General features: G+C 41.7%; 1 pseudogene; it reads right to left on the reverse strand.

Annotated features, from left to right (window-relative positions):
* Positions 1–575: 575 nt before the first annotated feature.
* Positions 576–7,275, reverse strand: LOC102419825 (annotated as a pseudogene).
* Positions 7,276–7,482: the final 207 nt, after the last annotated feature.

Consider the following 7,482-nt stretch of genomic DNA (forward strand, 5'->3'; position numbering starts at 1 on the left):
ATGAAGTTTAACATTAACATTAGTGAATTCATGTATTCATGTGTCTTTATTGTAAACATCTGAATTATTCACATTGCCATACATCCTGTAGTCATAAGCGTGGACCATGCACAGGCTGGCACCAAGCCAGGAAGCCACTCTGCAAGCAAACAGATACTCTGCATAAGGAAAAAAGTCATAGCACAACATTTAAAAAAATATATATATTTTATTGATTTTTTTTACAGAGAGGAAGAGAGAGAGAGAGATAGAAAGCCAGAAACATCGATGAGAGAGAAACATCGATCAGCTGCCTCCTGCACATCTCCTACTGGGGATGTGCCCGCAACCCCAGGTACATGCCCTTGACCGGAATCGAACTTGGGACCCTTCAGTCCGCAGGCCGATGCTCTATCCACTGAGCCAAACCGGTGTCGGCCATAGCACAACATTTAATGTCCAACCTGAATCACCTCAGAATGTTACATATATTGACTTCTTTATTCATATAATATCAGGAACTCACCTGCTTGGTTGGTGAGGGGGTTGACCTGGTTTTGGGTGGATTATTCCTGAAATAATTAAGGAAAAGGGGCTCAATATTTCTTCTTGGTTGCTTGCTCCTCCCAACAGCTTCACCTTTCTTCTTGTCCTCAGCTTCTTGAGCATCTTCGCCTTCATCTTCACCTCCTTCTTCCTCCTTTGCATCCTCAAATTCTTCCTTGTCATCTTCTTCGTCCTCCTCTCCTCCCTCTTCCTCAGCCTATTCCTTCTCCTCCTCCTCTTCAGCTTCTCCTTCGGAGGGGGATTCATCCTTAGTTTTCTCAGCTTTTGTAGCCTCAATGGTCTTCTCCACCTCGATCTGATCCTCCTAGACATGGCTGGTGTATTAAGAAGGGAAGGAGCGAGTGGACACCAAGTAGGAGCTGGTCTGTAAACCACCGTAGGCAGATCTGCCAAAGACCTGGGAACTCTGGGAGTAGCGGCTGGCTATGCTTCTCATGCTGGTGAAACTGAGCCGAGTCTCCTCACCTTCCAGGAGTTTCCTGCAAGCTGCAATGTCAACATCCAAAGCTGTCAGGGCCAGCCTGACAGGGTTGAGCCGGGCTGAGGCAGGGAGGTGGGAATTGAGAAAAGAAAGAAAGACAGGAAAGCGGGATCGGGAGGACCCCAGTTCTCTTGATGAACTGAAGCAACTTTATTAGCCACACAATACTATTTATACATAACACACTGAATAGGAGGTCTGTCAAGAGGAATGTATTCTTTGTTCCTCTTAATCTCTAAGGGAGGGACACAGCAGAAGGACAAGTTCTCAGTACAGCATATCTCAGTAAAAAGTTACAGACTTCTTGGTAAGCTATGAAAGGCTCTACAAATGTTGCTCTTATTCTACTGATAAACGCCATCCAAACAAGTCTGGGAAAACTGTGTGGGTGAGAATCCCAGCCTTGCTAGCCCCTACAGGTGCAAGGACCTTGCCAGCTTACATCTGGCCCCCAACAGATCCCCCTTCTTTGTTTTTTAGGCAAAGTTCATGTTTCAGTGTCCGACAGTTTTTTATGTGTACATGTCAGCAGTAATATTTCAGTTCTGGATGGTGGACAAATGGTGGCAATGCAGGTCCGACCCTCTCTGGTTTGGTCCTGGGCAACCTGCAGCGACGCACAGCTGCTGACTGCTAGCATGATAAGGCGTCTTCACCATCTTTAATTCTGGACTGCTTCTCTTCTCGTTGTCTCACGGGGCCACTGCTATTCTGTGGCTGGAGCAGTCCTGATAATTCCTCTCTGTTGCAGGAATCCACATGGTCTTGGAGTTGTTTTCTGAAAATATACAAACATATTCTCGACCAAAGGTTAATAAAGGAATCATATCTATAATTTAGACTTGGGATTCTTTTAATTTTTGTCCAAACGATTTTCCTTTGGCTTGTTTGACACCATATGTGTTTTCATGTGTGTCTTGCTGTTAGCATTACAAATGAAAAAATTTTTCTAGATGTAAATTAGTTACAGGATATTTTTCCTTATATGGTATTCTTCCACTATCTTGCCACTATCCTCCCCCCTTTTTTTAAATTTAATTATTAGGAGGCTTTTGGAAATTTTATAATGCAGTCTAGATAACTTTAAATTTTATTTTTTTGTACAAAAATATGACTGCTTTAGGTTATTGTATGTTAAGCAATTTATCCATGAAATGAAAATTTTGGTTAATATTTCTTGAGCTAGTTTTAATTAATTTGAAAATTTGACTATTATTTTATTATTAAATTTAATATTTTAATAATAATCTTAGTTTATATTGTAAATATTAATGGAAAGGATTATTTTGTATTCTTGAGAAGGCCCAGAGCATTCTTGGTGTTAAGCTGGATTTAGATATAGGGTAGTTGCTGTTAGCCAAGTCTCTGTTATCTGGGTATCGATTTTGGCTGGACTAAGTTTTTTTTTGTTATCTAGGTCTTGATTTGAGCTGGGCATGGGAAGCGCAGCAGCTATGGGGGCAGGAGACCTCCCTCAGAAGGGGCAAGTGTTCAAGCCCCTGCATAGTTGGGGGGGTGAGGATCTCTGCCCCACCTCTGTTGATCCCCAAGTTCTCCCCTGAGGCCCCCTGCGATTGTGCCTGTCTTAGGTCGCCCCTCCCTGAGGGGTCTTATTTGTCATTGACTACCAGCCATCTCTGGGGCCAAGCAGGGTGATGTGAGGTTTAGTTCTGTCTCCTTGGTAGTGTATGCCCCTGTGGCCTCCATGCCCAGTAACTGCCTTGGGAATCCCTCGCCTGCTGGCGGGGGCCCCGGCATTGATCATGGGGAACCCAGGTTTGTTCTCCAGAGAGGGCCCAGCTTATGCTATTGGGCAAGAGACAGATCCATGGTACCAGCTACCATGAGGCTTCAACCTCAGTATGAACAGAGAGCTTAGGCAACAGTTGTAGGCAATTGGAAGAGGGACCCCCTTGGCAAAAAGGTCAAGAGAGGTCAATATAGAATGCTTAAGTGCCTTCCCAGGGGGCCTTCCACATAGTGGAAGGGATAAAATCCTTTCATGTTTTTATTAAATTGCTGCCAAACAATTAGTTTGTAAGTTTGTTTGGAATAAATGTATAATATGCTGTTGTAAAATATTAAAAATTATTAATGAGCTTTTGTTATTTTAAATTATATCTTAAAACTCTACTGTTGTATTTTAAGAAATATTAAATAAGATAACTTGTTTTGCCCTTTCTTAGAGGCAAAAACTTAAAATATATATTTATTAATTATTTATTTGATAAAGCTTTCTATGTGATTTCAAGTATATTAAATTGGCTTTATTAAAAAATCCTTTAAGAAAAGAAAATAAACTTTTGAAAACATTTCAGGGCCCATGAAATGTCCTAAAGTCATTCCTTGATTATAGTTTTGAAATCTAACTTAAAAGAGTATTAAATATATATGTGTATATATAATTTAAAGATTATATACCTTTTATAATTATTAAAATATATCAATTAAATTAAAACTGATCTTTGTATTTAAAATTTTTGGTTGGGATAACAGAATTTATCCTCTTTTTTCAATTAGATAAATGTTGAAATTTTACTATAATTATATGATTTCTCCCAATTTATTTAACCAGAACTTTAAACTCTTAGCTGGCAAGTTAAATATTTAGCATTTCTCAATCAGTAACATTTTTAAGAATAAACTTTAAAAATACATGACATAATCAATAGATTTAATTCTGTCCTTTAGATTTTTCATGAGAGAAATTTAGATTAATACTTTAGCATTTTGTTATTTCAGAATATCTAATTTAAGTTAGTAAACTCTCAAAGCTTCGGGGTGCCATTGACTGAAAACAGGTAACCATTAAAATGCAAATTAGTTACATTCTTTCTACTAAGGATGGGAAACTGAGAAGCAAGCCTCTTTTTAAAAGTTGTCACTGGAAGGAAATTTTTGGCCTACCTGCTCTGTTGGGGGAAGGGAGGCTAGCCCTTCCTCTATTAGAAATTGCTTTGGGAAGCCAGCCTTAATTAAAGGGTGTAGCTGTCTTTTACCTGGGCTACTTAGATTTTTTTTTAAATTAATATATTTTATTAATTCTTGAGATTTAAATCCAATTTATTATTTTAAGGCATATTCTTTAGCAAATTTTTGTAACAGAGACAATTTTACTGAATTTCCTTTTCGGCCTTGAAGTTAACTTTTTAATATCCTTTATTAGTATTTAAAAACTGTTCTTTATTATGGAAGTGCCAATCCTGCTGCTAGAATCTAGCCAGCATCTTTTTTCCTTTGGGTTAAATTTTCCATTTCTCTTAGGAAATAATCAGTCTTGGGTTTTATTTTGTATATTTGCAAAGAGATTTCAGCTTAAAACTCTATCTAAATGTCCAAAATCAGACAATGCGCGCCTTATTTCCAAGCTAGTTTTCTCTTTACACGTGTACAGAAATCCCAGACGTATTTTTAAATTTCAGATTTGGTGGCATTTGCTGTAGCTGTATCGGAAATGCAAGGAAATTGTCATTTCTTCTCTATGTGGGAGGTTTTAAATCTAATGATATTTTGTTTATTTCAGTAGGCAAGGGCAGCACCCAGGGCAGACAGAATGTCTTATTCCTATGGATCCAAGGTCCAGCCCGGTACTTCCGGGGGTTGTTCGGAATAGCTCTTGTATCTATTTTGCTCTCTGGGGCAGGCTGGGTGCTGTGCAGCCTGCTGGCCTTGAGATGGCATAGAGACAGGAGGGTAAATAGACAATGCCCCTGTTATTTGCCATGGCTGGGTTGGCCCCTTTTGGTAGTTTCCCAACTGGTGTTGAGGCAAAGAATTTCCCTGGATATCTGTCTTAGATTTACACTCATTTGCCCAATGTTTTCCTTTTTTACATTTAGGGCACAGTCCAGGTTGTTTGGGACCTCTGCCATTTCCTTTATTAATCCCTTTATTAGAAGGACACTGTTTTGCTATGTGTCCTGTTCCTCCACAAATGTAACACTTGTATGTTGGACTTTTCCCTGTGCTAAATTGTTGCTGAAGAATTCCTTCAATGGTGGTTCCCTTTAATGCAGCTGCAATGGCAACTCCTTGTATATATGAGGGACCAATATCTGCACAAATGCGGATATAATCTGAGAGAGTCCCCTGTCTTTGATAGGGCCGCAGTGCAGCTTGGCAGGCAGTGTTGGCGTTTTCATATGCCAACTGTTTAACTATTAACATGCCAGCCTCTCCATCCACCACTACTCGGCCAACAGTCTGTAATAGCCGAGAGACAAAATCCTGATACTTTTCATCTGGCCCTTGAATAATTTTTGAGAGCTCCTCTGTTTTCTGACCGGAGGTGGGTAACTTTTTCCAGGCTCTAATCCCAGCTCCATTAATCTGTCCATAAGCTTCCTGGGGGTATTGAATTTGATTATGGGTATCAGCATAGACTCCTTCACCTACCAGCATTTCATAAGAAATATTAATCTGGGCAGCTCGATTACGAGCAGCTTGTTCCTTAGCCTTTTCATCATATTCTGATTTCCACAAGAGATAATCCCCTCCTGATAAACAAGCCTTGGCAATAGCTCTCCAATCATTAGGTGGGAGAGCCTCTGAGGCCATAGTTTCCAAGATGGTTAAAGTATAAGGGGAAGTAGGCCCATACTGAGCACAGGCTGTTTTTAACTCTTTTAAGGTTTTAAAAGGAAGCGGGTCATAAGCACGCTCACGCTGTCCCGTGTGAGGGTTCACCTGTTCCATAACAGGGAAGGCGTGAATGCCCAATTCCTCACCACACTTTCGTGCCTCCTGCAGAGCCATCTGGAGAGGGGAAAGTGGAACTGGTGCTGCACAAGGCAGCGGAGAGCAGCGGGAACGGCCCCCGCGGCTTCTCTTTTTCTTGCCAAGAAGCTTTAATTTTTCTAAAAAGCATTCCAACACATCCTCTATATCACTGCCCTCTTCAGTTCCAGCAGAAAAACATTTTTCCTCCTCTTTTGCCTGAACAATACCTGTATTATCATCATGACAAAGAGCAGCAGCTTCCTCAAAATCCTCCTCATCTTGAGGAGTTAAATTGTCTTTAAAGTTACATTATTTCTTTTTATATACTGTCTTTTTTAGACCCCTGTTTTGTGCTATCACGCTGTTTCTCCTTTTTTTCTGGCTTAAGAGATGGTTGATTATGGTCATGCCTGGGATCTAAATAATCCCGTATTAAATTTGATAAGGAAATGCAGACCTCCTGAATGAATTTTAAAAATTTTTCTACTTGCTTGTCATTAACCTTAGTTCCTTTACTATTGAGCATAAACTTTAACATTTGCCCATAAAGGGCATTTTCTCTAGATTCTAATTGCCCCATGCTTTACTCCCGACTATCAAAAAATTGCTCCTCCCTTACCTTAACGAGTGCACTCTTTATCTGGAGGAGTTTCTCACCGTCGTCTCTCCAAGCCCGATGGAGTTCCTCACCGTCTTTTTCCCAGTTCCTCAGTCCCTGTTCGGGCGCCAGATCTGTCAGGGCCAGCCTGACAGGGTTGAGCCGGGCTGAGGCAGGGAGGTGGGAATTGAGAAAAGAAAGAAAGACAGGAAAGCGGGATCGGGAGGACCCCAGTTCTCTTGATGAACTGAAGCAACTTTATTAGCCACACAATACTATTTATACATAACACACTGAATAGGAGGTCTGTCAAGAGGAATGTATTCTTTGTTCCTCTTAATCTCTAAGGGAGGGACACAGCAGAAGGACAAGTTCTCAGTACAGCATATCTCAGTAAAAAGTTACAGACTTCTTGGTAAGCTATGAAAGGCTCTACAAATGTTGCTCTTATTCTACTGATAAACGCCATCCAAACAAGTCTGGGAAAACTGTGTGGGTGAGAATCCCAGCCTTGCTAGCCCCTACAGGTGCAAGGACCTTGCCAGCTTACATCTGGCCCCCAACACAAAGCCATCTTCACATCGAGGAGATCCTGGTATTCTTTTAAATATCATGCCATTTCACTCTCTGTAGTTCTCAACTCATTTTCTAATTTGATTGTGTCCTGCATAGCACTAATGTTGGCGTTCTGCTTATCCTGCAGCTCTTGTAGCTGCTTTTCCAGTGCTTCGTTCATGCCCCGGCATGTTGCCGTCTCCAGGGTGTTGACCTTGGGCAGGCAGCGGCTCTCTGACACCTTGTCCTTGACCGTGCACTCAGCTTTAGTGTTCTTGGCAGTGCTCTCGGTCAGCACAATGAAGCCGCCTTTGAGCCATTCTTCATCATTCTGCATGTTCTTGGAAGCCAGCTTCTCCTACTGGACACAGATGTCCTTGAGAAAGGCGGGTTCATCCTGCTGTCAGCCTGGCGACTGGGGCCCTCTGCTCCCAGACCCACCCGAGCCCCAGTGCCTCTTAACTGGGTCCCAAGGCTGCACCCTAAATCCTGCTGCCCGCTCCTCTCCTCCTGCTGCCTGCTCTTAGTTCCTGCCCCCGGGCCGGGCTAAGGATTCCTGGCAGGGCAGCTGTGGATGCTGCAG

This window comes from Myotis lucifugus, unplaced genomic scaffold (genome assembly GCF_000147115.1).
Source record: "Myotis lucifugus unplaced genomic scaffold, Myoluc2.0 scaffold_7038, whole genome shotgun sequence".
NCBI lineage: Eukaryota > Metazoa > Chordata > Mammalia > Chiroptera > Vespertilionidae > Myotis > Myotis lucifugus.